This window comes from Triturus cristatus, chromosome 1_2, assembly GCF_964204655.1.
Source record: "Triturus cristatus chromosome 1_2, aTriCri1.1, whole genome shotgun sequence".
NCBI classification, from domain to species: Eukaryota; Metazoa; Chordata; class Amphibia; order Caudata; family Salamandridae; genus Triturus; species Triturus cristatus.
The window spans coordinates 1,128,622,150-1,128,641,146 of NC_140580.1; positions in this window are offsets into that span (position 1 = coordinate 1,128,622,150).

An 18,997-nucleotide genomic window follows, 5' to 3' on the forward strand; every position below is an offset into this window, starting at 1 on the left:
CCACTGGAGTCCTGCATGAGTGGGGCATAAAAACACATTCTTTTTACTTTGGCCCCATGGGGGGGGTACCTATGACACCCCAGAGGGGCTAGCCGGCTAGTGTATCCCTACTCTGCCCCCTTATACCTTTTTCAAAATCAAATTCACCCATAACCCGTTACCTCTATCCACCCTTAAGTCGCAAAATATGAGGTAAGTGTCACATGGAGTAAAGTCTGGGGAGTAAAAGTGACATACCACTTCAAACCAGCAGAGAGGATTCAATATTTTTGAGGTCTTGTTGAAGGCCAACTCGTGTCAGGGACAGAGGGGACTGATGATAGAGAGATCCAAGCAGAGCTAGGACTCCCACAGGCTTCTTTCAGCAATAAGGATAGGTGGATAGTTCACTGTCTTTCTCCACTGCTGCACCTATGTCTTCTAAACAACTTCCTGATGACAGGATGAACTTGAAGGACTCCTTTTTAGATCTAGCTTACTTAGTCGTTCGTGACAAATCGAGGTAGCACTTCCAGCAGGCTTCAGTTCCTTTGGCTACCTCCTTATTCACCAGGCAACTAGAGGTGTCTTGGTGCTAGCTAGGGTACTGAGCAAATGTGAGAAGGAGATCTCACTGGTTGAAGAGCCATGTTTTAATGAGATTTAGAAACTTTTGAAGAGAGAATATTGATCTAATGTGTAAAGGTATGAGATTCCACTGTTTGGTTGCTCCAGCAAGAAAACTTCGTCCACCCCATTTAGATTTCTTGTGGCCTCGGCTGGCTTGCCGACTGGCCAATCTACCAGAGAACACTCTAGGTAGGGAAGAATACACACTTACTTGTCCTGAGCAAAGCGGGGCACCAGATTGGTGTCGCGTCCGGCCCACATGGCTAAAGTCAGTCCAGAAAGTCCTGTGTGAACGGACTTGCTTGTATAGATTTGATCAGTAAAACCCGCAATCTATAAGGGAGAAAGTCACACATGAACTTAACATGCTGCTCCGCAACCCCTCACTAGAATTCTGTGCAAACATAGGGTAGAAGTCATCAATTTACTGTTATAACTTCGTGTCATAAACATACAGCGGCGTAGCAAGGTCAGGTGGTACCCAGTGCGGGAAGTTTCTTGTCACCCCTAGCTTGACAAAATGGCAAGTGTTTAAAACACATATTTTTGCCATTTTGTCACCCACCTCAGTGATGACCCCCGGGGTGGCCCGCACCCACCGCACCCCCCTTCCCACGCCACTGCTAAAATAGGATGACACGTCAGGGGAGAGAAGCAAACACCACGGTTACACTTACTCGCACGGCTTCCTCTGGAAAACACTTGGAATCCTCTGTAAGTGCTGCCGGACAAGTCGGCATCCATCAAGTGGCCGAGTCGCCTCAGAAGGGAAGAGTGCTTTAAAAAAGTATGGCAAATTCTCCTCTAGTCATGAATTTAAGGAGACTTATTGTTATTTTTGTATGTTGTTTGGGGGCTGCTACATTCCTTGCAGCCTTCCGACACACAAAAATCATTGTTGGTCTCCCTCCTCTTTTCCAGGGACATCATCAAGCTAAAAAATAAGGCAATAGCCCTCGCAGGGCATTATGGGATGCTGCTTCATGGAGCAGTCAATAAACAGTGAGCGGCTCGTGACACTCATTTATTATTCCTGTTTCCTTTTGTAAATATGTTTGTGGGTGTCCTGGCGCCCACCCGGGGCACTTAAATGTTTTATTTCAGTTAGGGGCAACGGGGGCAGCCGAGAACCCCCTCGAACCAGCTTGTGCCCCATCCGCCACATATTGTGTGTGCTGGTGGGTGCCGGCATATTTTTTATTAAGTGGGCTCCCCGATGCCCACCCGGAGCACCACCGCCTCTATTTTTAATAGGGGTTGGGAGTCCCTGGGCTCCTGTGGCACCACCCTCCTTCCCTCATGGAGTTAACCTTTTTTAATTTACTGGTGGCTGCCCTGGTGCCCACCTAGGGATCACTGGGGGCTGTATTGGGAGCCCCAAAGCCCCAGCTGGCTACCGGCCAGCACCATACCGTGTGGTGGCGGACATCGTTACATTGTCTTTGCTCCCGCCTGAGTGAGAACTGCATTTTCTAACTGCTCCTGCCAGGCAGGAGCAAAGTTGAGTTACCTCCCCATATGACTGCGGGCAGGGAACCACAGTGTCCTGATGGTGGACTCCCCAGAACACTGTGAAGTATTGTGCCCTCATGGATGGTGCCCCTGGATCAATACTGGCATAGCGAAGGAGGCGCACTGCCTCACTCCCTGTCTTTAAGAAATTTGGCTGTGGGGAATCGGGCCCAATATAGGCTTGAGGAGGGAGTCAGCATGTTCCTTCCGCTTTATTTAATATTCAGCCCAAGGAGATGATGTCCCTGGTGGTTAGTAGTAGCTCAAGGAGAAGGGCCGCATGACCCCCTTCCCGTTATTGAATATTCAACCTTGGGGAATGGGGTCCCCAGGACCCAAGAGCAGTTCGGGAAGGGGGTCCCTATTCACGCCACTCCCCGTATATTTTATAGGAAAGACCCCCGGTCTGAATGAGGTCAAAATAATAAAATAAAAACATTGGGCGGTGTTTTATTTATGCTGCAATCCCACTGGAGTCCTGCATGAGTGGGGCATAAAAACACATTCTTTTTACTTTGGCCCCATGGGGGGGGTACCTATGACACCCCAGAGGGGCTAGCCGGCTAGTGTATCCCTACTCTGCCCCCTTATACCTTTTTCAAAATCAAATTCACCCATAACCCGTTACCTCTATCCACCCTTAAGTCGCAAAATATGAGGTAAGTGTCACATGGAGTAAAGTCTGGGGAGTAAAAGTGACATACCACTTCAAACCAGCAGAGAGGATTCAATATTTTTGAGGTCTTGTTGAAGGCCAACTCGTGTCAGGGACAGAGGGGACTGATGATAGAGAGATCCAAGCAGAGCTAGGACTCCCACAGGCTTCTTTCAGCAATAAGGATAGGTGGATAGTTCACTGTCTTTCTCCACTGCTGCACCTATGTCTTCTAAACAACTTCCTGATGACAGGATGAACTTGAAGGACTCCTTTTTAGATCTAGCTTACTTAGTCGTTCGTGACAAATCGAGGTAGCACTTCCAGCAGGCTTCAGTTCCTTTGGCTACCTCCTTATTCACCAGGCAACTAGAGGTGTCTTGGTGCTAGCTAGGGTACTGAGCAAATGTGAGAAGGAGATCTCACTGGTTGAAGAGCCATGTTTTAATGAGATTTAGAAACTTTTGAAGAGAGAATATTGATCTAATGTGTAAAGGTATGAGATTCCACTGTTTGGTTGCTCCAGCAAGAAAACTTCGTCCACCCCATTTAGATTTCTTGTGTCTGAAGGTGTTTGTTCTGAAGGTTCCCATAGATCTGAGATTTCCATCGGGGACATACCAAGAGATAGCTTTTCCCAGAAAAACTGGTCCCGAATCGTGAAGGGCCTTATGAGTAAGGCAGAGAGTCTTGAATTTGATCCTATTTTTAACCGTCAGCCAGTGAAGATCCTTTATGGCTGAGGGGACTGACTGAAGGTTGGGGAGTTCTGCAGAACCTGACGTTTTTTGATTTATTGTGACTGGAGACTGATATATAAGCCATTGCAATAATCCAATTTGGTGAGAATAAGAGCGGAGATCAATGTCCTTCTGGAATTAATTGGGAGGAGGTTTAATATTTTCTTTAGGATTCTAAGGGTGTTATAAGACGATATGACTGCATTGATTTGTTTCCCAAGATTTAACTTTTCATCCAGAAATATCCCCAGACTCTTGACTTTGGTCGTGGGCGAAGGGAAGCATGTCCATTTAAGCCAGCCAGCTAGTTCAGTTTAAGACAGTGTTTGCTCATCCATGTGCAGATCACTCTCATGCAATTCTGAATTCTAAGGCGAGTGTCGTTAAGGTTATTTGAGGCAGATACCAGAATCTGTGTGTCATCCGCATAGAATGTGAGCAAGAAGCCGAAGGCTTGATTAAGAGGGGTGAGTTCGTTTACGTATAGATTAAAAAGGGTAAGGCCGAGTGACGATCTCTGTGGAAATCAACAGGGCAGAGAGAAGGTGTTGGAGCAGAAAGTGTCTAATTTGACTGTGTTCTCCATGTTATTAAGGAAGGATTTAAGTAATTTCAAATCTCTGCTTTTAATGCCCATGGCTTCCAATCGGTAGATCAAGGTGGAATGGCACACTGTGTCAAAAGCTGCAGACAGATCCAACAGGATCAAAGCAGCCATTCCCCCTCTGTCTAGAGCAGAGATCTTCAAACTTTTTGATGCCAAGACCCCCTTGTCAAGTGTGTTTAGGCGTAAGGACCCCCTTCAGAAGAAAATTTCTAGAACCTAGTACTCTTCATCATAGACAACTATTGACAACCATAAACGCCCCCAATTTCCACAGCAAATAATTTTTACGGTGGGGAAATAATATTAAAGTATTTAGCAAACCAAAGGTTAGTGAGCGTGGGGGTGTATTCAAACAAAGGGCCTATTAATGAGGAATTGGAGTAGGGCAGCGCCGTATGTCTTCTTGCTGCGTTGCCCTATGCCGATGTGAAAGGGCAGGAATGCACAGTATTTATGAAATACGGTGCATTTCTGTTATTTTCCTTAGTGTTGGTGCATACATTGCTGCGTAGCACCAACATAGACAGGATTGTTTTTGTACAGGAAAGGGAACCTTTCTTCAAGACAACAATCCCGAAAGGTGTTTTCCTCTTTTGATGTGAGCTGCAGAATGCAGCACACATGGAATAAGGCAAAAACGAGTAAAAATGAAAACATTTCTCCTCGTTACACCTCCACTGGGGAGGCATCTGTTTTTGGAGCTGCCCCAGGTTTACCTGATTTTGCACATATGCAGCAGCATCAAAATTCATGGGTGTTGCGTGCGAACCCCTCACAAAGCCCATAGAACTCCTCCTTGACGCAGAGTAAGACAACACAGTGGCTTGCGCTGCTATGTCTTACTCCATGTCTATGAGGCCATGCAAAGCCATGCAGGGTGACTTTGCACGGTTTCATAGTTATAGTTATTATTATTATTATTATTATTATTAATTAAATTTATACGGTGCACAGCTACCCTTGACAGGGTTTCCCGGCCCAAGTGTGTCCACAACTGTAGACTAAGTAACTGAGCTGATTACTGAGTGAATAGCCAGGTTTTAAGGTCTCGTCGAAACTTGAGGTAAGAGGATTCATGTTTCATGAAATTAGGGAGGGAGTTCCAAAGTCTAGGTCCAAGACAAGCGAAGTAACGCCCACCCATTCTGGTCAATTTAAATCTGGGAAGTACTAGGTTACCTAGAGTAGAAGAACGTAAGGCTCGGGGAGGAGCATAATGGCGAATAAGTTCCTGCAAGTATGCCGGAGATGAACCTTGCTTGATTTTGAAAATGTGACATAGGGTCTTAAATTTGATACGGCTTTCAATACGAAGCCAGTGCAAATTACAGATGAAAGGAGAGATGGAGGTTTTTCTAGGAACGTGGCAGAGAAGGCGGGCCGCAGAATTTTGAACCACTTGGAGCTTATTCAAAAGTTCCTTGCTGCCTCCCACATAAAGTACATTGCCGTAGTCCAGGCGAGAGATAACAAGAGCCTGGACCACAGTTTTTTGAGTGGGGGCAGGAAGCATCCAGATGATCTTCCGTAGCCATCTAAGTATAGTGAAGCAGATTCCAGCGGTACTAACCGCCTGTTGCTGCATGGATAATTGATTGTCAATGATAAACCCAAGGTTACGGGCCTGAGCAACCGGCTGGGGGAACGGACCCATTTCCTGGGGCCAATGGAGAGGACTCCAAAGGTGTTTATCTTTGCCCAGAATGATGACCTCAGTTTTGTCCCCGTTCAATTAAAAAAAATTGACATTCATCCACTCTGATACTTGACGTAGCCCGCTCTGCAGAGAAGATGCAGAAGCATCTTTGGAAGAAGATAGAGAGAAGATGACTTGTGTGTCATCGGCATAGGAGTACAAGGAGAGGCCAGCGTCCTCTATGATGGTCGCAAGGGGTCTCACATAGATGTTGAAGAGCAATGGGCTCAGAGTGGACCCCTGGGGAACTCCATACGCAGATGAGCGAGGCGTGGATGAAGAACCGGAGGAAAAAACCTGGAAAGTGCGGTTACTGAGAAAGGAGGTCAGCCACAGAAGGGCTGAACCTTCCACTCCTGCTGGCTGGAGAGATTTTAACAGGATAGAGTGAGACACAGTGTTGAATGCTGCACTCAGGTCTAATAGGATGAGAGCCATGGTCTCACCTTGGTCAAGACAGGAGCGCAGCTTTTCAGTTACCCCCAGTAAGGTGGTCTCTGTTGAAAAATGGGTCCTAAAACCTGATTGAGATGGATGTAAAAAACCTGAGTTTTCAATGTGAGTAGCAAGCTGAAAGTTTACATGTTTTTCTAAAATTTTGGAAAACACGGGTAAAAGTGAAATTGGGCGGTAGTTAGATAAGATAGATGGATCAGCGTTGTTTTTTTTAGAAGGGGGACCACCATTGCATGTTTCCAATCTAAAGGAACAACGGATTCCCGTAAGGAAGAGTTTAGGAGCACCTTAAGGATTCCTAAGACAACTGGGGATAATTGTTTTAAAATATTAGCCGGTAAAGGGTCAAGAGGAGAGCCTAATTTTACCCTAGCTAAGCAATCAAGGAAGGAACCATCGTCAAGAAGGGGCCAATGTGAAATTCTTGATATGGCGGGGGGGTAGGTTCATACAGATGATATCTGGACGAGGCTTATCAGCGTTAGCGGGAACAGAAGTAATTAAGTTACTGTGTATAGTCTCCACCTTGGTAATAAAAAAGTTAGCAATATTATTACATTTGATGGTGTCGAGGACAGGGGGTAAAGGAAGTGTGTTAGCACCTGCCAGCTTTTTGACCATTGAAAATAGGGCTTGGGGACGGTTCAAAGAATTGTTAATGGTGTTGGAGACCAAAGTGACCCTTGCAGCCTTACAAGCGGAGTGATAGATATGAAGAGCGGCTTTATAGTCGGTTTTGCAACTGGGAGCGTATCATTTGCGCCATTTTCTTTCCAAAAACTTACATTTGGACTTCAAAATCTTCAGGTCATTGTTAAACCAAGGGGCCGGAGAATGAAGGTAGAAACTGGCTTTCGGTGTCAAAGGCAAACAGAGATTAATGGATGTAGATAGCCAATTGGAGACCGCCATATTTAGAGATCGGAGCGGGAGGTTTAGATCTGGGGGATTCGCCGCAAGAAGGCTATTTAACAGGCCTAAATTTAGTTTGTGCCATGGTGTCCTATTCCCACTACTGTGTGTAGGGAAGGCGTGGTATCTTCTGAGACAGTAAGTTGGAAGTAAATGGCGAAATGGTCTGACCAACCTAGGGGAAGGGCGGGAGAACTACATACTAGAAGAAGGTTAGACAGGATAGGGTCCAATAGATGCCCTGCCTGATGTGTGGACCCCTTATAACGGAGTATCAAATCGAGAGCTTCAAGATCAGCCAAGAGAGTAGTACTCTCGGAGTTCAGGGGGTCTTCTAGGTGAAGATTTAAGTCACCCAGAATCGTGAAGTTGGCAGCTTGTAAAATAAAAGGGGCAATTAAATCAGGGAAGGAAGATAACCATTTCCTAGCATTGCCAGGGGGACGGTAGATAAGCATTCCGGGTAAAGTCATTAGAGGAGAGATGGCAAGTTTAAATAAAGCAGCTTCGCATTCAGGAAAGGTTTGGGGTTCCAGCTTGCAAGAGTGCTTCGATTTAAAAATAATCGCTATCCCACCTCCCCTCCCGGTGCCTCTATCACTCCCGACAATAACATAGCCCGGGGGGAGGGCGCATGCAATGTCCGGACCGGAACTGGTATGAAGCCAAGTTTCAGTAAGGAACAGAGCATCAGGCTTTTCTGTGTGTAAAAAATCAAAAATATGTGCTTTGTTTTTTGGAAGGGAACAGCAGTTGAGACTCCAAATGTGTAAGTGGTCGTCTACCTTTGAGAACGAGTTTTCCTTTAATGCAGAAGAAGCAATGGCCCTCAAGGCAACAGTCGGGCGCTTCTGTGGCCGCGGCCCAGCGTAAATCTACAATTAGAACAAACAAATCTCTGTGACTGATGGTTGTATACGGTACACAGAGAGGAGACCGAGCCTCTCAGTGACCGCAAGTCGTCAGCAGTGTATGTTAAAGAATTCAAAATGGGAGAGGCGGGTGAAGGATCCTTGCTGGCTGCTGGGTGCGGCAGGGCGCGGACGGGCGCAGACGGGCTTGCGTCTGGCGCGCCTCCGGCACGCCATCGGCGCGCCCGCTGCACGCTTGCATCAGGCAGTTTAAACAAAGGCTGGAGCAAGCTGATAGGTCGGGGGAAGAGTGGACCCCTCGTGACTCTAGTAGGGAGCTAGAAACGAGTTATGGCTGCGCCATATTTGAAAGTGCAAAAGTGCAAAATACCAATACTAAAAGTACAGCAGCATGAGATAAGGAACAAAGAGTTCCTAATGTTTGTTGTGTGTTCTTTTAAAGTGCGGGTAAGTGGGCATTAAACAAGAGCAGGATTCTTAAAACAATTATTAAAACAAATTAAAATAAATGTCCTCAAAAGCAAGTAGCGATCAGCGAGCAAGCAGCAAGTCAATTACTTACGACTTACGACTAGTTGAGATGCTAGCGCCGCCGGAGCATTAAAAAACATGATGCTCTGGTGATGAAAGCCTCTCATAAATAAGCACCAAAATATTCTGTATGTTTTTTAGGTTTTTTATTAACAGGTATCTACATATAAAATAATGGGCAGCGTAAATGAAAAAAAAAAAAAAAAAATGTTACCCAGTGGGAAATGCACTGTAGGACATCACAGTGTAAGATAGTGCTGCAAAACATGCAAATAGTTTTTCAATAAAATGGTGCTTCCAAAATGTAGATATTAGTAATACCAGAGCGTATGTAATGCAATTTTCTTTTTTACACAACTGTCCCTTCAACACACCTTTGGGGGTATTAAGAGCTCTGTAAATGCAGTTAATATTAAAAGCACACACTTCACAGCTCAGTTGTTAACTCTTTGCACTACCACTAAAAAAAACAAATCTTTCTCATCACAAGGCTTGGAGTGATTTGATCCAATAAAGCGTGAATCAGCCAGAGGGCACCCTTTACACTTGCAGATTAATTTATAGGCACATTTGCATTTTACTAAGCCAAGCCCACACCCTGCGCAAAACCTTTACACAGCACAAGAGACTCAATTGATGGAACTTCAGCTGGTAAAGATCTAAATTAGCCTTCCCAGGACTGCTGTCTTCATTTAAAAGGAAAGTAAACCTTTAGGATTGCAGGCACAAGTGAGGCTAGGGAATGTGCAACCCTCTTCCCTGGCCTCTGCGGCCCCCCGGGGGTTGCGCCCCACAGATTGAAGACCTCTGATCTAGAGTGACCTTGAGTTCATCAGTGGCCTTAATTAGGGCTTTCTCGGTGCTATGTTCTGATCTGAGCCCAAATTGTGTAGGGGCCCGGTAAATTGTTCTCATTTATATAATAGGTCAATTGGCTTTTCATGATCTTTTCTATTATTTTAGAGGGAAAGGAAGTCTGGAGATGGGTCTGTAGTTAGAAGGGTCTTCTGGATCAAGACAAGCTTATTTAAGAGGGGAAGGATGGATGCCCTTTTCCAGATTGTAGGAAAGGTTTCTGTTATAAACATGGAATTAAAGATGTTTGTCAGTGTCGTAGCTATAAGCTTCGGGATGGACTTGAGGACTTAGAGGGGCAGGGATCATCTGGGGATCCGGATTTGGTGGTCTGGATAAGCTCCTCAATCTGTGCTACCATGACTGGGGCAAAGGGATTTAGCGAAGCTAGTGGGGTTTCACTATGACTCAAGTAATCACTCATGCTATTAGTCACTGGAGAGTTAGCTTTGTTTGTGTGATTGAATTGGTTAAAGATTGAACCAACTTTGCTTTTGAAATGCTGAGCAATGTTGTTACAGAAAGTTTGACTGTACTAATCTCTTTTGATCTCTGACTGTTTCGTTAGCTTATTTATTACCTGAAAGAGTTCCCTGGCAGACTTTTTAGAGGATTCGATTTGTGAAGTAATGCAGTTTTTTCCTTGGCCAAATGTGTTTTGTATTTGGATAGGGCCAATGTGTACACTTCTTTTTCATAGGAATCGTACTGAGACCTCCATTTCTTTTCTTGTCACCTACAGCTTTGTTTTTCAAGCCGAAGGGCCTCCGAAAACCATGGGGCAGGGGATTTGTACATGCACTTTCCATCCATTGCCCACATGAATGGAGAAAAGCGCCTAGTTAAGTGAGATGAGCAGATCTTCTAACAGGATTGGCAGGATGGGGGTCTGACAAGGTGTCAGAGAGAGGCATAATGACATCAGAAGAGGCTAACTAGCTACCTGAGAGTGATTGGCATTTCCATCATTGAGCTAAAATATACAAGGTAGCCACTCCCCTCTTTGGTCGAAGATGGCAAAGTCCTGTTGAAACAAACCAAAGCAAAGGTGGAATATGCCCCCATCTTACCCCTGGAGGGATTGCCCTGCCTTCAAACTGGAGATATGCCACACCAACTGAGGGAATGCCAGGATTGTATAGTGGACTCATGAGGCCTGTTTAGGGCTTTGTCCAGGATCAGGGTACACCTAAGGGATACTGTCTCCTACCTTGGACTATTGTCAAAATGTTGAAATCCAATTAAAAAGGTAAAATCTCAGAACGGGCCACATGTGGCATTCTCCAGACACTTTGCGACAGAGAAAGAAAGCAGTAACGCACCAATATCAGGCACGAACAGTGAACCCCAATGGTTCCTTAAAGAGGCTTCAGGATAATGGTCCATCCATTCTCACCCCATCCACTGTCACCCATTCATCCATGGAAATCAGGAAATCACTAAAAACCTGGTTGTTCCAGCTATAATACTCAATCTGGTGGTCATAGCGCACAGTTAATGTCGTCATCACGCCTCAACGCCGAGACACTCAATTGAGTAGCTGCGCACTTTACAAATATCCATTTAACATAATATAATATAACAATGCTTTTACTCATCCACTCCCTTTTTGCATTGTTACATTCACACATGCACAGACGTGCCTTCATTATATAAACGCTTTCACTTATGTAAAAACTCAATCTGTCACCTTCGTTGATGCGTTTTGGGCTTCTCTGGAGCCTTGAAGAGCATACTTTATCCAGATTGGATTTCTTTTATCTCCTACCATTTACATGTTTCATGAAAATCCACGCCTTGGCATACAAAGGCAGCATTTATGGCCCTGAGGGACTGGCCGGATGCTGCACCCTCCCAGCCTGCATTTGAGACTGAAGGTGCACATAGGGTAACTGGAAGGAGGATGGATGCCCAACAAACTACTTCCCAGGATGTTGTGGAGCACCAAATGGCCAGAGCATGGCATTTGTTCCAGTTCCCAGTAAAGCAGAGAGTAAATGACAACTATTTTTTTTAAAGTTCTGACATTTGCTCAGACAGCTGTTAAGTTATTTGCAACTAGTCTTCCATTCCATATTATTTTGAAACCAAATCATGTGCAGCATACTTTTTAAATTCTATTTAAGGTTTCTAGTCTTGAAAGTTGACAAATTATTCATGTCTTTTATAAATATTGAGAATATGGAATTAAAGCTTAATTTTTCAGATACCTTAAGCAATGTGTTTGCTTTTTCTCCAGCATTTTTCTTTATACTTTTTTTAACAGTGATTTACGAACAAGCAGTGCCAATCCCTATAGCTTAGTACTCACAATATACAGGCAACACACATTGGTTTTGCCAATGATTGTGATTCTAATTAACAATTCATCTGCTTTGAGCATTTACAATGGAAAAAATCAATCTTTAAAAAATACTAACAGTATTTATTATGGCTTCAAAAGCTTTAACTGTTATATTGGCTTTCTGAAACACAAAACCTAACTTAACTATACAAGAAATCAAGACGTGTCTAATTAGTATGAAGAAACATGCTTTTTGATGCTTGCTCACTCTATCTGTCAACCCCTTCTCCCTTTCTGTATCCCCTGCCAGCATTGCTGTTGTCGTGCAGTATTTTCATGTGTGATGGTGGTTTCCATTGTTTGCAAAGTTTGAAAAAACGTTTTTGCTAACCAAAATGAAAAGAATGCAAATGTAAAACTTCAGCAAAAGAATTGCATGGAAATCTAGCAAAAAGTATGCAAAGGCCTGTGTGAAAACAGTAGAGAACGCCATAACCACTGGTCGGGCTTGCACATCTTCTGTTATCCGAACACTGTCTCTATTTGTCAGCTTTTCATCAGCAGCAGCCGGTGTAGGTAAGCGCAGTGGGGCGGGTGGTGGGGGGGGATGGCGGCAGACGACTGAATAGAGGAAATTAAATAAATAAATAAATCCTATTTCGTCGTCTGTTGACATTTCCCCTTCCCTCGCCCGCCACATCGTGCTTACCTGCACCGGCCGCTGCTGTTTTTCACTCACAATAAAATTTTAAGAGGGAGGAGATGTTGTCTTGGAGGATCACAATTCATATTTCTGCTTCTGTTCTACACCATTTTGTTGGCTCCTGAGCAAGTTACTATATGTTCTATGTGGTCCTTGGCAAGGCACTAAAAGTGCTTAAAAAGGGGCTGATGTCAAGGACTGGATGCAGGGAAGGTTTACCATTTTCCTTCTTGATTACATGAAGAAAGATCGACTCCTTCTAATAGCCAAGGGCCATCCTGCTCTTAATAGTTAATGTGGAAGGTGCCAAGTGCCTTCTTAGGAGGATACCAATTTGGAGGAAAAATAACAAATGACACAGCTCTGTAACCACATCCAGAAATGTCAGCTCCTTGACCTCTACCAGTTAGGTTTCAGAGCGGGTCACAGTACTGAAACAGCCCTAACTCACATTGCTGATGACACCTTGAGATCTCTTGACCAGAATGTTCCTTGTCTTTTTCAAAATAGGATGGGGCTATCAGTCCCCGTCTTAAATTGGATTGCCTCTTTCCTACGAAACAGAATGCAAAGAATCAAAGTTAACCCCTCCCTTGCAACCAGTACCCCGGTCACTATTGGAGTGCCTCAAGGTTCCACGCTCTCACCCACGCTTTTCAACCTTTTCATGGAACCACTCTCCCAAATTCTGAATCGCTCTAACATTCAATACCATATGTATGCTGATGACACTCAATTGTATTTGAAAATATCTTTGCCAGATGACATAAAAGCTCTAAATTGTGCGATTCTAAAAACTCAACAATGGCTAACTCAAAATCATCTGTTTTTAAATACCCTCAAAACAAAATTCTTCCTGATTGTCCCCCGCAATCACTCTACACCCACCCAAGACTGGCTCAAACAACTTACTGCGCTCAACTGCGCCCCTCATGTTGTTGACTCTGCGAGATCTATAGGTATAACTCTGGACAAATTACTGAAAATGCAAGATCACATCAGTGCAACTATAAGGGGAGCCAATGATCAGCTCAACACATTGTGGAAGATCAAGCCATTCTTGCCTTCTGAGGACATTCAGTCTGCAGTCAATCCCTAGTTATCTCACACTTGGAATATGGAATAGTGACCCTAGTTGGGTTACCTAAAGCTAGATTGGCACCTCTTAGAGCCACTCAGAACTCTTCGGCCAGACTCATCACGGGCTCCAGAAAACATGACCACATCACAGAAGACCTAATTCAGCTAAACTGGCTGTCCATCAAAGCAAGGGTTTGTTTCAAGATAGCTTGCCTGAGGTAGAAAGCTATTCATTACAACACCCCCGTTTACCTGGCAAAAAAACTTGAGCTATCGGGTTCAAATCGGAACCTAAGAAGCTCTAATACCCTACTGTTAAAACCTCCCAAATTCAATCAGAAAAGAACATACAATCATGCTTTCTCTGGTCTTGCTCCAAGAATATGGAACGCTCTTCCTCCCGAGATCAGATCAAACCCCTCTACCGCCTCATTAAAGAAACATGTGAAATGGCTACTCCTGAATGACCATCTACAGCAATAGTCCTGGAGCCATCTTAACCACCTTCCATCTCCTGTTTGACATTCTTTTATACTTTTGTTCAAAAGTTCTATTTGTGTCTCCTCATGTGCCCTTTTGATTTATTGCTCTTCTGGAACTTTGCATGTCCCACAAGATGGGCATGTTTACCCTGGGTCAACAGTGTAATTTTGTTTTTCCCCATGCTCCTCTATGACATTGTTGCTTTTCATATACCTCACGTTCCGCTATGATGTTGTACTATGCTTTTACCTCATTCCCCTTCCGCTCCTTTGTACTGCGCTCTGATACCCGTTCGGGTCGTGTTCAAGATTTATAAACCTTTTCAAATAAATAATAAATAAATAAACAACCTTCTTTGCAATCTTATTACTATTGACTGAAGGTAAAGCTTATGAAACTGCAGGTAAGCAAGGAAAACAACTGTCCTTGAGATCATAAAAGAAAAAAAGAGGCAAGCAAAAATAAAGAGTAAAAGATCCAATGGAAGCACACATCAGGGACAAGAATTGAAGGACTTGAGTGATGAATGAAATGAAAAATAAAGGAGCAAATGCATTGAAGTGCAGCCCTCGCTCATTAATATCGCCTTTATATTTGATTCCAATAATAACCATCATCAGAGAAAAAAACTCGGCTTGATCTGGGATTGGAATCCATATGCAGAAATCCCTGAACCAACCACTCTCTTGGAGAGGGCAATTCAGAAGCCTAGATCAAGCCTCGCTCTTCTAACACATAGCAGTGTCTAAGCATCCCAGAGGGAAGCAAGGAATTTACATCTTTCTTATCATCAAGATTTCCACAACCCAATTCTTCTCACAGGTTAAGGAGCACCCATCTAGATGAAACCTATTGAAGAAAGACTGGAGGCCAAAAGGATGCCAAGCTGTGTGCTTAGCACAACATCCTGCAAAATGCTGCCTGACTGCACGATGAAGGCACCGTCTTCTTCTGAAGGCTCTTTGCCTCTGCCGAGCTGTAGGCATGGTTGTGATAGTGGGCTGCCCTCCTGAAGCTCAGGGTTCATTGGGATGCTACTGAAAAAACAATAAATCAATAAGAGAGCATAAATAGAAGAAGCATCTTCCTAAGAGCATGGGCTAGATGGCCAATCTTTCCAGTGAAGACAACCTCAAAATATCTGATAAACACAGATTTACCATGATAGGTTCAGATTGAAGCTGATGATAAGGAATAGGAACATATAGTCTCTGGTAGGACGGAAGAGCAAAAGACAGGCTGAACCTTCAATGTTCGAACAAACTTCAACCAAAAGGCCATAGGATCATAATGAAGAGTAATGACAAATGAATCAAAATATTGTGGTTGAAATTTTACTGGCAGTGTTTGAGCAGACAAACAGAGGAAGACAGTAAAATGTTAACGCAAAGGAACAAAAGGAGAATAATTTAGGCTTGATTTGTCAGCATATTCCTTCATATCAATGTTACTCCAACTGATTCAAATAATCAGTAGCCATTAAAACTGAAGGATCAATACAAGGTGTAGAGGGGAAAACTCTAGGATGAAAGCAGAACTTGTAAGTATTCGCAAAGCCAGGAGGTCTTAAAAAGGCTGAGCTATCGGACTTTCCAATTCTTTCCAATGCTTGTTTGGTACATGTGAGCTGGGTGATATTTATGTGTATGGGTGAGTTCTGAATGTGGGAGGGTGTTCATAATGGGACATGATTGAGAGCTTTGGAGCTGAACCTAAAGGCAGTGGGAGACAGTGTTCAGATTAGATGCTCATCGAATCCTTTGTCTCTCTCCAGTACTATCAAAGCGATGATGACATATGTACCATTGGGATTACCAATTCTAATTACTTACAACAAAATCATTACTGTTGCTTATATATATCAAACTACAAACAAGCACTTATAAAGTCAGTCAGACTTGATTTAACCCCTTGAGTGCCCATGACGAGATGGTCTCGTCATGGGCCGCGGTTGCGCTGTGCCCATGACGAGACTATCTCGTCATGAGCCCCGCCCGCTAATGAAACGCCCGGCACAGGGCGTGGAAAGGGCGGGGCACTCAAGGGGTTAAGGCATATGTTTGTTGTGAGATGTGCCTGCATGCAAAAGCAGGAAACTCACAAAGAGGCGCCTAAATGTTGGTCAGGCAGCAGGATGTGTGAAGCACAGGAACGTAGTTCACATGTTTTAAGTAAAGACCTTAAATGCTTTGGTCACGCCCCTTTTAGAGACACCCCCTCCTCTTTTTCACTCTGGTCCACAACAGGCTTTTGCCAACAGACAGCTAAAAAGCTGTCTCCTAAGCGAGAATTAAAATTTGTATAATGTAAAATTGTGGCGTGCTTGGAGTCCAATCTAAAACTTACAGAAAGAAGGAATGACCGCTTGGCACTTTCCGTCTCTGTGGCACTCATTTTGCAGCATCTCTGGGAGGGCAGGAGCTTGTTTGGAGCATACGTTTGTTATTATGTGATATGTCTGTAACAGTAGCAGAAAATGTACAAAGAGACACCTGAACTGTGGCCAGACAGCTCGCTGTGTAAAGGAGAGAACTGTAGCTTAGATGTTTAAAGCCAGGTCCTTGATTATTTACTCCACACCCCTTTTACTTAATTCCCCACCCCTTTTAAAGATCCAAAACACACACTTTTTGCACTCCACTTAAAGCACTTTGTGAAACAATAGGTTTTTGCCTACAAACAGCTAAAAGCTATCTCATAGAAGAGAACAAAAACATTGTGATGTTTTAATCCTGGAGTCCTTGGAGTCAAATCTAATACTTGTGAAGCAGAAAGAAGTATCTGTAGCACCCCATTTACCACATCTCTGAAGGACAAAGCACAACTGGTGATATGCGTCGGGGGGTGGGAGGGGGGGGAATCGTGCACTTCAGTGAATGAAAGCAGATACCCTGATCTCATCCACTGTGACACCCCAGAGCTCTTGGTACCACTCACCCCTTCAGAAATGTGCCTACAGTTTCTGTTCCCAGGCGAATAGGATTCAACAGTTGTGCAGGTCATTTGTTCCCTAGCGAAGCAAATCCAAACCTCCTCAGGTTCTCTAGGAGTCAGCATGGAAGGTGAAGAAGCATTAGAGTGTGGGATCACTGAGGATGGGGGTGGGAGGGTAGGGGAAGCAACACAAGGATGTGGGTGGGGTGAAGCAAAACAGTGGGTGCTGGAAGGGAAGCAAAAACTGGGGAGTGAGCAATTTGAAGCTAGGTGAGGAAAATTATATAGGCAAGGAAGCAACAGGAGCGGACGGGGATAAGCACACGGGAAAGAGAGAATGTATCGCAGAGCATGAGGAGGAAATAGGCAGCTGGAAAATACATGCACTTCTGTTGAGTGCTTCAACAAAAAGAAACAAATTAGTGACTGAAAAAGATATTTAATAGCTCTGTCAGAAATGATGATATGTGGTAAATCATTAAAATGAAAAAATGTGTTAAAAACTTTGGCTGTTTCTTCTGCAGTAGGTAGGTAAGTTAGATACATCATGTATCCATCTTTAGGTGTCCTCACCTTAGAAATCCTTCAGAAGGTGGAAATCCATTATAACATTTGTAAAAATCGTATGTTGTATTCAGGCGCTACTTGTAACTAAATAATATCCAATGTCGAAAAGGCTTTATATGTAATGATTTATGTTGTGCACAATTAGAACATGGAAGAATATGTTCTTCAACATTAGAATGAGCAGTCAGCCACCACAAAGATTGCAGAGCTAAACGATAGTCCTCACTCTACTTTGACCAAAAATGACAAAGTAAGGACACATTCTATTCCTTCATAACTTCAAGTTGTGGTTCTTTTGGCAGAACAAACATTTGTTTTTGACTAAAGCACAACTCGTTCTGTCAAGGAAAATGAGTCCTAAGATGAAGATCTTCTAATTCCTTTGATCCAATAGACTTAAGTCAACTTAGATCTGTCTAAGAAAGACTGCATAAGTCCAACCACATGAAGAGAATGAATCACTGGTTGGTCTTAAATGAGTGAGGAATCGGCATAACTGAAACCATCAGCCAACAAATTCTTTGAACAAGGAATGTAGGTGATGGCAACATTTGTATACTCACAGACAAATGCCCAATTGGCTCAATAACTATTTCTGCATTAAAGACGGTGTAAGCACTGCAAATTCTGATGATCAGTTTGAATTTCAAATGGCCCTAGAATGCATATCAAAACATGTCTTCATTCAGTCCAAGCCATTTTCATGGCTGAAAGTACTCTTTTGAGGATTGAATAATTCTATTCAGTATCAGACAAATCAAGAGACAAATAAAAGATCGGTTGTTTGTTGTTCTTGTCCATCATCTTTGTGGCAAAGCTCCAGAATATTTATTTCAGAGACATCCGTTTCCACAAAAAAACCTCTTAGAAACATCGGGATGACTTAAAATAGGTGATTGAATAAATATCCTTTAGAGTGTTTTAAACACCCTTTCAACTTGATCAACCCAACAAATGCTTTTATTCATATTTTACATTTTCAAAACATGGGTGATTTACAAAGTTTCTCTACTAAACTGTTAACAAATGCTGATAAATATTTGCAAATCCAACAAAACAAAAAGTCTTGCTTGGTTGATGACCATTCCAAAATAGCTGAAATTTTCTTTGTGTGGTTTGAAAGATCACAAGCATCGAAGCTACTCAATCTCTCCCTACTTAAACTCACACTTCTCATATTGCTAAGACCAAACATACATATTCTTGGTGTTGTACAAAAGGTTTATAGAAGACAAAAATATAATTTAGATAAATCAATACAAACTGTTTCAAAATATCCCAAAATATTAAAGCCATAAAGTGTTAAAAAAAACAGCAGGACATTGCACAACTCAAATGGCTTTACAACAAAGGGGCAACATAATTTCGAAGGTGCAATCACCTCTATCTGTCTAACTTTACATGGAAGAAGCCAAACTTGAGCATATTTTACCTGATGAACACCTCCACAGTCCCTCTGCCTCCCTTTCTGTGTGACGCCTCTCGCAAGTGGTGGATTTTA